At 53.4% G+C, this 12392-nt stretch overlaps 1 protein-coding gene across 1 annotated transcript in view; it reads right to left on the reverse strand.

Moving 5' to 3' along the window:
• DLEC1 (DLEC1 cilia and flagella associated protein) overlaps positions 1 to 12392 on the reverse strand; it is a 576582-nt gene that overhangs the window by 335055 nt on the left and 229135 nt on the right. The window lies entirely within an intron of this gene.

Raw genomic sequence — 12392 nt, forward strand, 5'->3', positions numbered from 1 at the left:
CAAACTGGTGGGGCGTTGGGAGTCCAATTCTTATAAGAAATACATTCGCCCATAAGGGGCCCCATGCACACACAGAACGAGGAAGGGTTTAGTTGTGTCAAATAAGGTTGCGACTTTATGTAGGTGTTTTTACTTTTGGTGTACTTGTTTGCAAGTGTAATGGTGTTTGCAGTGCGCTGTGTAATAAATTGATTTTCAAACTTCCTCATCTTTATTTGCTAGGGAAGACGGTCTGGGTGATGGGCCATTCTGGAGTCTAGAGGGTGTCTCAGTGGGCGGATATCAGAAAATGGCGGCACAGGTTTACAGCCACGAGGATAATATGGATTGGGACACCAGACATGCGTTGGAATAGCCTGATGAAGAGAGTCCTTCAGAATTTAGGGGAGGGTGTCCCACCGCCCGATTTATTAGTGATACATCTGGGGGGAATGATCTGGTTCGCCTGGGGAGAAGGGACCTGCTTCACGAGATGAGGCCCACCATGTGCGAGCTGAGCAACAAGCTGGGGATCTGTGAATTATGGTGGTCCGAAATCACACCACGGCAGGTTTGGCGGGGCACGCGTTCCAGGGATGCCATGGAGACCTCGTGCAGAAGGGTGAACAGCGCTATGCGGAAGTTCACGGAGCAAAGGGGTTTGGGGTTTATCCGCCATGGGCTGCTACATGCTAAATGCACAGGGTGCTTCGAGTCAGATGGGATTCACCTGTCCAGAGTGGACATGGACTTATTCTTGTTGGATCTGGGGGAGTCCTTGGAAACAGCAGGGTGTAAGTAGGTAGCGCTATATGGTGGGGGGCCCTGGGGTGACGGGGGCCACACCACGGCTGTGGCGGAGTTACAGGGCGATCCAAAGGCTGTAAGGTACAGATGGGTATCCTCTACAGGAGCACAGTAAGGGTGCTAAAGCCAATTATCCCCAGGGAGGTCCTCCCGGGGGATCCTGGAGGAGCGACGGTGCCCCGTTAGTCCTACGGGCGGTTGTGCACCTGAGCAACCGGGGGTTGCCTGCAACGCTCCGCCCCCCCGTAGCTGGGAGGGGCATGAGTAAGGGGCGGACTGGCGGTCCGCCGGAGGGAGGGGCTAACCCCTCCCCCAAATGGCCAAACACCGGTTGGTCGCAGCCACCGGGTTTTATGGCTCATCAGGTGGGCAGGCGGCGAGGGGCCGCCTGCCCTGGGATCGCCCGTAAGTTAACCCACCATGTTGAGATATTGTTATGTTAATAAACCTGCAGCAAGTTTCTCCACCAAAATTGTGTTGTGCCTGAGTTATTACATGTTTTTCTGTGGGAGGGCTGGGGATTGTGCCGATATTGGCACTAAGTGGACTAACCTAGCGAGCGTGGAATTTCCCTCGGTGTCCCAGGACCGGTGGGAGAAAAACGCGACCCTCGTGTGCCAAGCACATGTCACTGCCTCCTGCCAAGCCCTGGTTGCTTCGCAAAGGTAACTCGGAAGTTTTAATCAAATCCAGCTGTGAGAAGTCTAAACTCGTAACACTATGCTGCACTGCAGTTACAGGGACCATTTGTTAAACGCGCGGCTGTGTGTGGTTGATGTAAAGTGAAAGGCTGGCGCGAAAAGTTCACCCATAAATATTGTAAAACTGTTAGCACAGAGTTTGTCGTTGAACTGCTCTTGATTCAGGACGTTTTTCTGGGCATAAAGGTGTGCTCCCCCCCTTTACCTTGCTTTTCTGAATACAGGTGGGAGCCCCCCTACCCCGACGCCCTCACGTGGCCCTGCATCCGTTACCTTCACAACATCGTTGTTGAGGTGTTTGGGGTCCCTGTCCACCAGGTCGATCTCCTAGGTGTGGGCGTCGCGGCATGGCTTCTTGTGCATGCACTCGCCTGCCATGACTTTGTTGTTGGGCTTGTAGATGTTCCCATCCCCCCTGCAGCAAGAGCGAAGGAGGCAGGGCAGTCCGTTTGGGAGGGAGCGCAGTGAGCTGCCTTTTAACCACACCCCTCGGTTCCAGAGCACAGGCTCGCACCACCAGGGGTCAGCGGATAGCAGAGCTTTCACTGCTCAAAGCGAGGGAGACTCCGCATTCCAGAGGATTCCCTCCTCCGCCTTTCTTATAGAGGACGCCCACCCCATGAGCAGCTCACACACAGAAGACCCCTGCTCCAGCAGCGGCGCGCTCACAGGGGAGGGACCAGCTCCGCACAAGCACCTCTACTCAGAGCCACTCTACCCAAATGGCAGAACTAGTGGGAGGGAAGAGCGAATACTGGGCGGGCAATCAGGACGCCAATGTGGGCGGGGCGGCAATGCCGCCACGGAAACAGAATTGGAAATAAAATTAAATGAACACGAAACAATAACAAGTGGTCACAAGTGTCCTGGCAGCATCGAAAGTAAAAGCGCGCACAGCGCGCTGAATATAAACAAAGCATGTTGCACTTTTGGTGCGTATGCATACCATGTAAGGCACTACTTAAAAACAAGCATTTGCAGTGCAATAGAATTCGCATTTACACGAGTCCTATTGCATTTTAAAAGGGAGTATGGGGGGTAGTGGTGGGCCAAGAAGTCACAGACTGCGGGGGGGACGGGGGAGGCACGGGAGAAAAATAGTTTTTGAAGTAAAGGGGCCAATAGCCATGGAAGTATACAAATGACAACATGGCCGTCAGGAGGAGGGACTAACAAGGTGAAAACCAATCAGAATGCAGCATTTAGGATGTAAGCCAATCCAAAAGATGGGCAGAGAGTGGGCGGAGCTTAAACGAAGCTACCCCGCTATAGTATATACTGCATGTCTCAACGAGACAGCGCAAGCGCTGCCTAGGCGAGACCTAAAAATGGTACAAAAGAAAAAATGTACCTTCTATTCCAGATACTTGTTCCCAGTGATCTATACTTCTCTTTTTTATTGAAAGCATATTTGATGCATTATTGCGTTGTGTTAGGATATATGTAATTCTGTCAAGGGATTTACTGGTAACGGATGACCCTGTGTGCCTGTGTGGTGAATCAAGGTGACAGCTAGTGCAAAATAAACAGCTTCTATCTATATCATCAGCACTCTGTAAGGCTGTTAGACCTGTCAGCCCTTTGGGTGGTCCCTCCTCATCATTATTTATTTTGTCCCACTTTTGCCTCAAACCCTGTTTGAATTTTTCCTTTTTGGGAACCACCAGACTTTTTCGTGTTGCTGCAGATTCAGGGAGCCATTTTACCTACCCCTGAAACTTCTGTCTGAGGGCCTGGAGCACAAAATGGTGGCCACCTGTGACATCACCAGCATCCACTGGAACCTGCTAGCACCTTCCAGAACATTCCAGAACCCTGTGACAGTTGGAGGCGGTTTAGAATGTTGGGAAGCTAAGACAGAGAGTTGGCAGTTGGAGCTGGCAGTTGGCACCTGACTGGTGAAGAGAGAGCAGCAAAAACTTGAAGGAGGAAGGAGTGAAGCAGCAGGGGTGGAAACTTGTGCCTGGAGTGGGGTCCATAAACCCACCCTTGATACTAGTCCCTACTGACGGAGCCCAGCCTAGAGCCCTGTGTGGGAAGAAGTCAGAAAAACCATCCTGAGGACCTGGACAGCAGGAACAGGCCTTAGAAACAAGAGAACAGCAAGATCCTGACCTGGAAGCTGGTTTCCCTGAAGTCCGACGTCGAGTAGCCTAAGACCTGGAGCCCGAGGTGGAGAAGCGGCGCTGACTGAAAAAGCAGACGTCGTACCCGGAGCCGCCAGAGGTCGAGAGAGGGCGCCGTCAGAGGTCGTGAGGAATACCAGAGGTCGAGGAGGAAGTCACCCGAGGTCGAGTGAGCGGCGTCATCGGAGGAGTGAAGTCCGCCCTCCGGAGTCGTCGGAGACCGAGGTGAAGGGTAACGGAGGTCGGGAGTGAGGATCGCACTCCGGAGTCGCCGGAACCTATGAGAATCGTGCCGGAGGTCGGGAGTGGAGGTCGCACTCCGGAGTCGCCGGAAACCTGTGAGGAGCACCGGAGGTCGGGAGCGAGGATCGCACTCCGGAGCCGCCGGAAGTCGACCTCGAGGCAAGGCCGGCCGACGTCATCGAAGCCGAGGTCGCCATCGGACCGGAGCCGCCCGAAGTCGACATCGAGTAAGACTGCCCGACGCCATCGAATCGGAGGCCGAGATCGAACCGAGGCCGCTGACATCGAGACCGGAGCCGCCTGCCGGCGTCGTCAAAGAACTGACATTGTGCCGAGGCCGCCGACATCGAGCTGGAACCGCCTCACGGCATCGACCCGACTCCAGCGGCGTCGGAGCATCAGAAAAAGGGCAGTAAGTGGAGTAGAGGGCGCCTAAGGCCCTGTGGAGACCTGAGAGACTGCTCTAAGGGGCTAGGGAGGTGCTGGAACCAACCTGACTGTGCCAGGGGTGAACTGGGACTAATCTAGAGAAGTTGTGTGGAGAGAGAGAGCCAGGTCTCTGGTATTTTCCCCCTTTATCTACCTCAGTTTAGGCCTCAGCCTTGACCAAGCCAGGGAGTAGACACCCCCAAGCCTTCCACATCCCCACAAGCTGTGCCTGGGCCAAATCAGCCCTTAGGAATCAAAAGTGATCTGATTCCATGAGTGTCACTGTCAGCTTTTAAGTATTTATTAGGGGCACTGTATTTATTGTATTTAACCTATTTATTGTTCCACTGTAATTATTGGTCCACAGTATTTATTGATGCACAATATTTATTGGTTACAGTATTTATTGCCTCAGAATATTTAATTGCCTGTCTGTATTGCACTTTTATTTATGCCTTCAGTATTTATGATCACCCCTATTTATTGAATCATTAAGCCAGTATTTATTTGTCCTGCACTTTCTAAAAAGTTTGTATATTGTGATTGTTATTTATTTTCTCCAATCAGCAACTAAGAGAAGAAGCAGATAAAGAAAGATATTTTCATAATTTTTACGGTGTAGAGTCGTTTTTGGAACGGATGCACGCATGGTTATTGTTTGGGTATGTTGTATGCTTAGCACGGAGCCTGATTCCTGACCACTCGAGCCAAGCTACCACAGTGTGTCCGGAAGACCATCACCACCCTTTCAGAGTGGGAGTGTGGTTTTCCAACATAAATTGGTGTTCAGTGGTGGGATAGAGCTGTGCCTACGCATACTCAACAATAACTGTGGGTAGTCCATAGGCCTACACCGGGAGTTTTCTCAAGAGCGGCCTTCCTAATTGTGGGTTTTTGTTTTTTCCAAATTTACTCTGGTGGTGGGAGGAGGTATTATTAAAGGTACCCCCCTGCATAGTTACTGCACAAAAACCTGTCCTCTAACCTGAGTGGGCAAGATGGAGTTTGTACTAGAAAATCTAGAAACGTACACTGTGGCCCAACTCAGGGAGTTTTGCCAGCGGGAGGGGGTGTACTGTCCCCCAGGAGCAAAGAAGGGTGCACTCCAAACCAGCTTAAGGGCTTGGGGGGAGGCACGCCGAGAAAGCAAGGCTGAGGAGGAAGACAGGGATGGAGAGCCTGACCCCGAGGGGGCTGAGATGTACCAACCTGAGGTGGGGAACCTGTCAGCAGGGCCCAGAACCATTTCTAGGAAGGGCAGCAGTGCCTCTAGCGGTGGCTTGTCTGAGGTGGAGTTAACAGACCGGAGGGAGAAAAGACAGCTCACATGGGACTTAGCAAGGCTGGAGAAGGAGAAGGAGGAGCAGAGGATGGCCCATGAATTGCGACTGAAAGAAATAGATCTTCAGATCTTGAGAATCGGGGCACAACCTGTTCCTAATGGTGGCAGCCAAACCCAAGGGATCACCAGGGAACCTAAACCATACCTGCCAAAGGACATAGTAGCTAGCTATGGAGTGGGCGACGACATCGCCAAGTGGCTAGCGGCCTATGAGGTCTCGTTGAGGGCCCATGGGGTTCCAGAGAAGTACTGGGAGGGGGATTGTACAAGTACATGCCTCCAGCTGGTAGGGATGCTTTATTGGCCCTCGAGGAGGATGAGCAGACCCACTACCCCACCATGAAACTGGCGCTCATCAGAAAGTTTGGACTAACACCTGAAAAGTACAGACAGAAGTTCAGGGGTAGTCACAAACTGGGCACGCAGAATTGGGTGGACTTCCTGGACTATGCAAAGAAGGCACTGGAAGGTTGGATTCAGGGCAGTGAAGTGAGGAACTACGAGGGGCTGTTTGACCTAGTACTGAAGGAACACCTGCTCGAGAAATGTTTCCCTGAACTGCGGCAACACCTGGTGGATAGCAAGCTGACCAGTCCCCGGAAGCTTGCTGAGGAGGCGGACATTTGGGATAGTACCCGGGTGTCCACAAGGGGGACTGGAGGGGATACTCAAAAGGCCGGACAGGGCGCCCCCCAGAAGAAAGAGGGAGGGGAAAAGAAAAAGGAGTTCTCCAAAGGCCCCCAAAATAACTTCCAAGGGAAGGGAACAGGATTCACCCCTAAGGCTAACCCGCCCAGAAACCCTAATCCTGGCCAGAGTCAGCAGCCAAGGGTTGTCCATTGCTATGAGTGCGGTGGCGTTGGACACTATAAAGGAGATCCGAAGTGCTTGAAACGACCACCCCCTCCCACTGGAGGAAAGACCCCCGGAGTAGCTAGTGTAGTGCTCGGGGAGGAGATGCCCTTAACTAAGGGAAGGGAGTGGGCGGGTGTCACTTTAGTGTCCCTGGGAGAACGGGAGATGGTTCCTAAGATCCAGGTGCCCGCAAATACCGCAAAGTATGGGCAATGGGTCACCATCAACGGCCAAAGAGGGGAGGCTCTGAGAGACACAGGAGCCAGTATGACTATGGTGCGTAGCCAACTGGTGTCTCCAGAGCAGGTAATTCCCGATGTACTCCACCCAGCCGCGATGGCTGACGGCAGAACAGGCCACTATCCAGTGGCCGAGGTTCCCTTTGAATGGGGGGGGGTTGCAGGTTCACTTCGAGTTGCCGTAAGCCCTGCCGTGCCAGTCGATTGTCTGCTGGGGAATGACATGGAGCACAACGCTTGGAAGGAGGTGGAATACCGGACTCACACCGAGATGCTGGGTACACCTGACTGGGCCTGTGTTAGCACAAGGTCCACGACTACCCGAAGAGGGAGTTCATTTCGGCTGGAGCCTGGAACAAAGGCCCAGCCAGCTGCCAGTCAAGGGAAGAACCGAGGACAGGAGGAGCCTGCCTCGGCGTCCCCACCCCGTAGGACGGATAGGCCACCGGAGGTGGTGGACCAGGAGTCTGCGGTGGGGGACGTTACCAACCTGGAGGACCTACCCATCCCGGCCGAGTGGCACGTGGAGGGAGGCCCGTCCAGGGAGGAATTCTGCCAGGGCCAGAGGGAGTGCCCTACCCTTGAGGGGCTGAGGCGACAGGCCGAAGCCCAGGCAGCGGGGAACGTTGAAGGGAACTACAGTGTTTACTGGGAGGATGGCCTCCTCTACAGTGATCCCAAGGCACCCCTACACGGATCGTCACGAGCCTTGGTAGTTCCTCAACGTTATCGAGCCTTCCTTCTGGAGTTGGCTCACGAGATACCATTGGCAGGACACTTGGGGCAAGACAAGACCTTCGCCCGTCTGGTCCCACACTTTTATTGGCCTCAGATGAAAGTGTCGTCCGATACCTACTGCCGGACATGTGTGTCTTGCCAAGCCAGTGGGAAAACAGGGGTGAAGCTGAAAGCTCCCCTGGAACCACTTCCTGTCGTTAGCACCCCCTTTGAAAGGGTGGGCATCGACATTGTGGGTCCATTAGATCCGCCAACTACAGCTGGTCACAGGTTTATCCTGGTTCTGGTGGATCATGCCACACGGTACCCAGAGGCAATACCTCTGAGGACCATAACAGCACCTGTTGTGGCAAGGGCCCTGATGGGAATCTTTACCCGAGTGGGTTTTCCCAAGGAAGTTGTGTCCGACAGGGGGACCAACTTCATGTCAGCGTATATGCGGGCGATGTGGAAGGAGTGTGGAGTGACATACCGGTTTACCACTCCTTACCACCCCCAGACCAATGGTCTGGTAGAGAGGTTTAACAAAACCTTGAAGGGCATGATCAGAAGTCTGCCTGAAAGCCTGCGGAGGAAATGGGACGTCCTCCTACCCTGTTTACTTTTTTCCTACAGGGAAGTGCCACAGAAGGGAGTGGGCTTCAGCCCCTTCGAGCTTCTGTATGGGCACCCTGTACGTGGACCTCTCAACCTGGTGAGAGACGGATGGGAAAGAACTCCCAGAAAGCTTCCCCAGGATGTGGTGAGCTACATGCTGGCCTTCCGGAGCCAAATGGCTAAGTTGTGGAAGCAAGCTTCTGACAACTTGGAAGCCAGCCAAGCAGTGATGAAGGCGTGGTATGACCACAATGCTCACCCGGTGGAGTTGGAGCCTGGCCAGAAGGTGTGGGTGATCGAACCAGGAGAGCTCAGTGCCCTCCAGGATCGCTGGTCAGGACCCTTTGAGGTGTTGGAGAAGAAGGGTAAGGCTACCTACTTGGTGGACCTGAAGACCCCTCGTCAGCCCCTGCGGGTGCTGCATGCCAACCGCCTCAAACCCCACCACGAGAGGCCCGAAGTCATCTTGATGATGGTGACTGACGGAGGAGAGGACGTGGAAAGCGAGCCTCTCCCTGATCTGTTTGCGTCTCAAGAGAAGGATGGGTCGGTGGAGGGAGTGATTCTCTCCCCATCTCTAACTCCTGAACAGCAGGAGGACTGTCGCCAGGTCCTGGGGCAGTACTCCTCGTTGTTCTCCCTTGTCCCAGGTAGGACTCACCTGTGCGTCCATGACGTGGACACAGGAGACAGCCCACCTGTGAAGTCCAAGATCTACCGGATGTCGGACAAGGTGAAGGCCAGCATTCACAGTGAAGTCACTAAGATGCTGGAGCTAGGAGTGATCGAACCTTCTAGCAGCCCCTGGTCCAGTCCGGTGGTGTTAGTACCAAAAGCTGCACCACCGGGTGCCCAACCAGAACTGAGGTTCTGTGTGGACTATCGGGGACTGAATTCAGTGACCAAAACTGATGCTCATCCGATCCCTAGGGCGGATGAATTGATTGACCGGCTGGGAGCTGCCCAATATCTAAGTACCTTTGACCTTACTTCAGGGTACTGGCAGATCTCTTTGACTGATGGAGCAAGGGAAAGGTCAGCCTTCTCCACGCCCAATGGCCACTACCAGTTCTGTGTGATGCCCTTTGGGCTCAAGAACGCACCTGCCACGTTTCAGCGCCTGGTAAACCAGATCCTCACCGGAATGGAGAGTTTCTCTGCTGCTTATCTGGATGACATAGCCGTCTTCAGTAACAGCTGGGAGGATCACTTGCGTCACCTGCAAGCTGTTCTCCAGGCCCTGAGACAAGCTGGATTGACGATCAAGGCCAGCAAGTGCCAGATCGGGCAGGGGTCGGTAGTGTACCTTGGACACTTGGTGGGTAGGGGAGCGGTGCAACCCCTCCAGGCGAAGATCGAGGCCATCATGGCCTGGGAACCCCCCAAGACACAGACTGAGGTCCGAGCATTTTTGGGCCTCACGGGATACTACCGCCGCTTCGTGAAGGGGTACGGTACCATCGTAGCCCCCCTCACGGAGCTCACGTCCAAGAAACAACCTCGACGGGTAGTCTGGACGGAGGCTTGTCAGCAAGCCTTTGAGAGATTGAAGAAAGCCATGTGCGAGGCCCCGGTCTTAAGGGCCCCAGACTTTTCCAAGGAGTTCATTGTCCAGACAGATGCATCAGAACATGGCATTGGGGCAGTGTTATCGCAACTCAACGAAGAGGGTCTGGATCAACCCGTGGTCTTCCTATCCCGGAGGCTACTTCCCAGGGAACAGAAGTGGAGTGCAATAGAGCGTGAAGCCTTTGCAGTGGTATGGGCTCTGAAGAAGTTGCGGCCATACCTGTTTGGCTCGCACTTCCTGGTTCAGACCGACCACAGACCCCTTCGTTGGCTGATGCAAATGAAGGGGGAGAATCCCAAGTTGTTGAGGTGATCTATTGCCCTACAGGGAATGGACTTTCAGGTGGAACATCGGCCTGGAGTGGACCACGCCAATGCAGACGGTCTCTCAAGGTATTTCCGCCTTAGTGATGAGAACTCCCAAGGGGTTGGGTAGCTCTCCCCACTTTCAGCTGGGGGGGACACGTGTTAGACCTGTCAGCCCTTTGGGTGGTCCCTCCTCATCATTATTTATTTTGTCCCACTTTTGCCTCAAACCCTGTTTGAATTTTTCCTTTTTGGGAACCACCAGACTTTTTCGTGTTGCTGCAGATTCAGGGAGCCATTTTACCTACCCCTGAAACTTCTGTCTGAGGGCCTGGAGCACAAAATGGTGGCCACCTGTGACATCACCAGCATCCACTGGAACCTGCTAGCACCTTCCAGAACATTCCAGAACCCTGTGACAGTTGGAGGCGGTTTAGAATGTTGGGAAGCTAAGACAGAGAGTTGGCAGTTGGAGCTGGCAGTTGGCACCTGACTGGTGAAGAGAGAGCAGCAAAAACTTGAAGGAGGAAGGAGTGAAGCAGCAGGGGTGGAAACTTGTGCCTGGAGTGGGGTCCATAAACCCACCCTTGATACTAGTCCCTACTGACGGAGCCCAGCCTAGAGCCCTGTGTGGGAAGAAGTCAGAAAAACCATCCTGAGGACCTGGACAGCAGGAACAGGCCTTAGAAACAAGAGAACAGCAAGATCCTGACCTGGAAGCTGGTTTCCCTGAAGTCCGACGTCGAGTAGCCTAAGACCTGGAGCCCGAGGTGGAGAAGCGGCGCTGACTGAAAAAGCAGACGTCGTACCCGGAGCCGCCAGAGGTCGAGAGAGGGCGCCGTCAGAGGTCGTGAGGAATACCAGAGGTCGAGGAGGAAGTCACCCGAGGTCGAGTGAGCGGCGTCATCGGAGGAGTGAAGTCCGCCCTCCGGAGTCGTCGGAGACCGAGGTGAAGGGTAACGGAGGTCGGGAGTGAGGATCGCACTCCGGAGTCGCCGGAACCTGTGAGAATCGTGCCGGAGGTCGGGAGTGGAGGTCGCACTCCGGAGTCGTCGGAAACCTGTGAGGAGCACCGGAGGTCGGGAGCGAGGATCGCACTCCGGAGCCGCCGGAAGTCGACCTCGAGGCAAGGCCGGCCGACGTCATCGAAGCCGAGGTCGCCATCGGACCGGAGCCGCCCGAAGTCGACATCGAGTAAGACTGCCCGACGCCATCGAATCGGAGGCCGAGATCGAACCGAGGCCGCTGACATCGAGACCGGAGCCGCCTGCCGGCGTCGTCAAAGAACTGACATTGTGCCGAGGCCACCGACATCGAGCTGGAACCGCCTCACGGCATCGACCCGACTCCAGCGGCGTCGGAGCATCAGAAAAAGGGCAGTAAGTGGAGTAGAGGGCGCCTAAGGCCCTGTGGAGACCTGAGAGACTGCTCTAAGGGGCTAGGGAGGTGCTGGAACCAACCTGACTGTGCCAGGGGTGAACTGGGACTAATCTAGAGAAGTTGTGTGGAGAGAGAGAGCCAGGTCTCTGGTATTTTCCCCCTTTATCTACCTCAGTTTAGGCCTCAGCCTTGACCAAGCCAGGGAGTAGACACCCCCAAGCCTTCCACATCCCCACAAGCTGTGCCTGGGCCAAATCAGCCCTTAGGAATCAAAAGTGATCTGATTCCATGAGTGTCACTGTCAGCTTTTAAGTATTTATTAGGGGCACTGTATTTATTGTATTTAACCTATTTATTGTTCCACTGTAATTATTGGTCCACAGTATTTATTGATGCACAATATTTATTGGTTACAGTATTTATTGCCTCAGAATATTTAATTGCCTGTCTGTATTGCACTTTATTTATGCCTTCAGTATTTATGATCACCCCTATTTATTGAATCATTAAGCCAGTATTTATTTGTCCTGCACTTTCTAAAAAGTTTGTATATTGTGATTGTTATTTATTTTCTCCAATCAGCAACTAAGAGAAGAAGCAGATAAAGAAAGATATTTTCATAATTTTTACGGTGTAGAGTCGTTTTTGGAACGGATGCACGCATGGTTATTGTTTGGGTATGTTGTATGCTTAGCACGGAGCCTGATTCCTGACCACTCGAGCCAAGCTACCACAGTGTGTCCGGAAGACCATCACCACCCTTTCAGAGTGGGAGTGTGGTTTTCCAACAAAGGCCCAATGGATTACAATAATAGATGGCATGCCACAGCCTCCAGTTCAACCCTCCAAGAAGCCTACCAATCCACCAATTCGGTGGTGAGTCGCCATGATGATGTGTAACCTCATAAAGTCCGGTCTCCACTTCTATAGGGTTCCATAACTTCTTGACGACGTTCAACATTCTTTAATATACAGCTGGGGGTATATTTCTCCATGCATAGCTCAGTTGTTTGAGCTGACATTGCAGCAATGGGCCTGCAACTGGCAGATGCCATGTTCGAATCCTGGCAGTGGTGGTAGC

This window comes from Triturus cristatus, chromosome 10 (genome assembly GCF_964204655.1).
Source record: "Triturus cristatus chromosome 10, aTriCri1.1, whole genome shotgun sequence".
NCBI classification, from domain to species: Eukaryota; Metazoa; Chordata; class Amphibia; order Caudata; family Salamandridae; genus Triturus; species Triturus cristatus.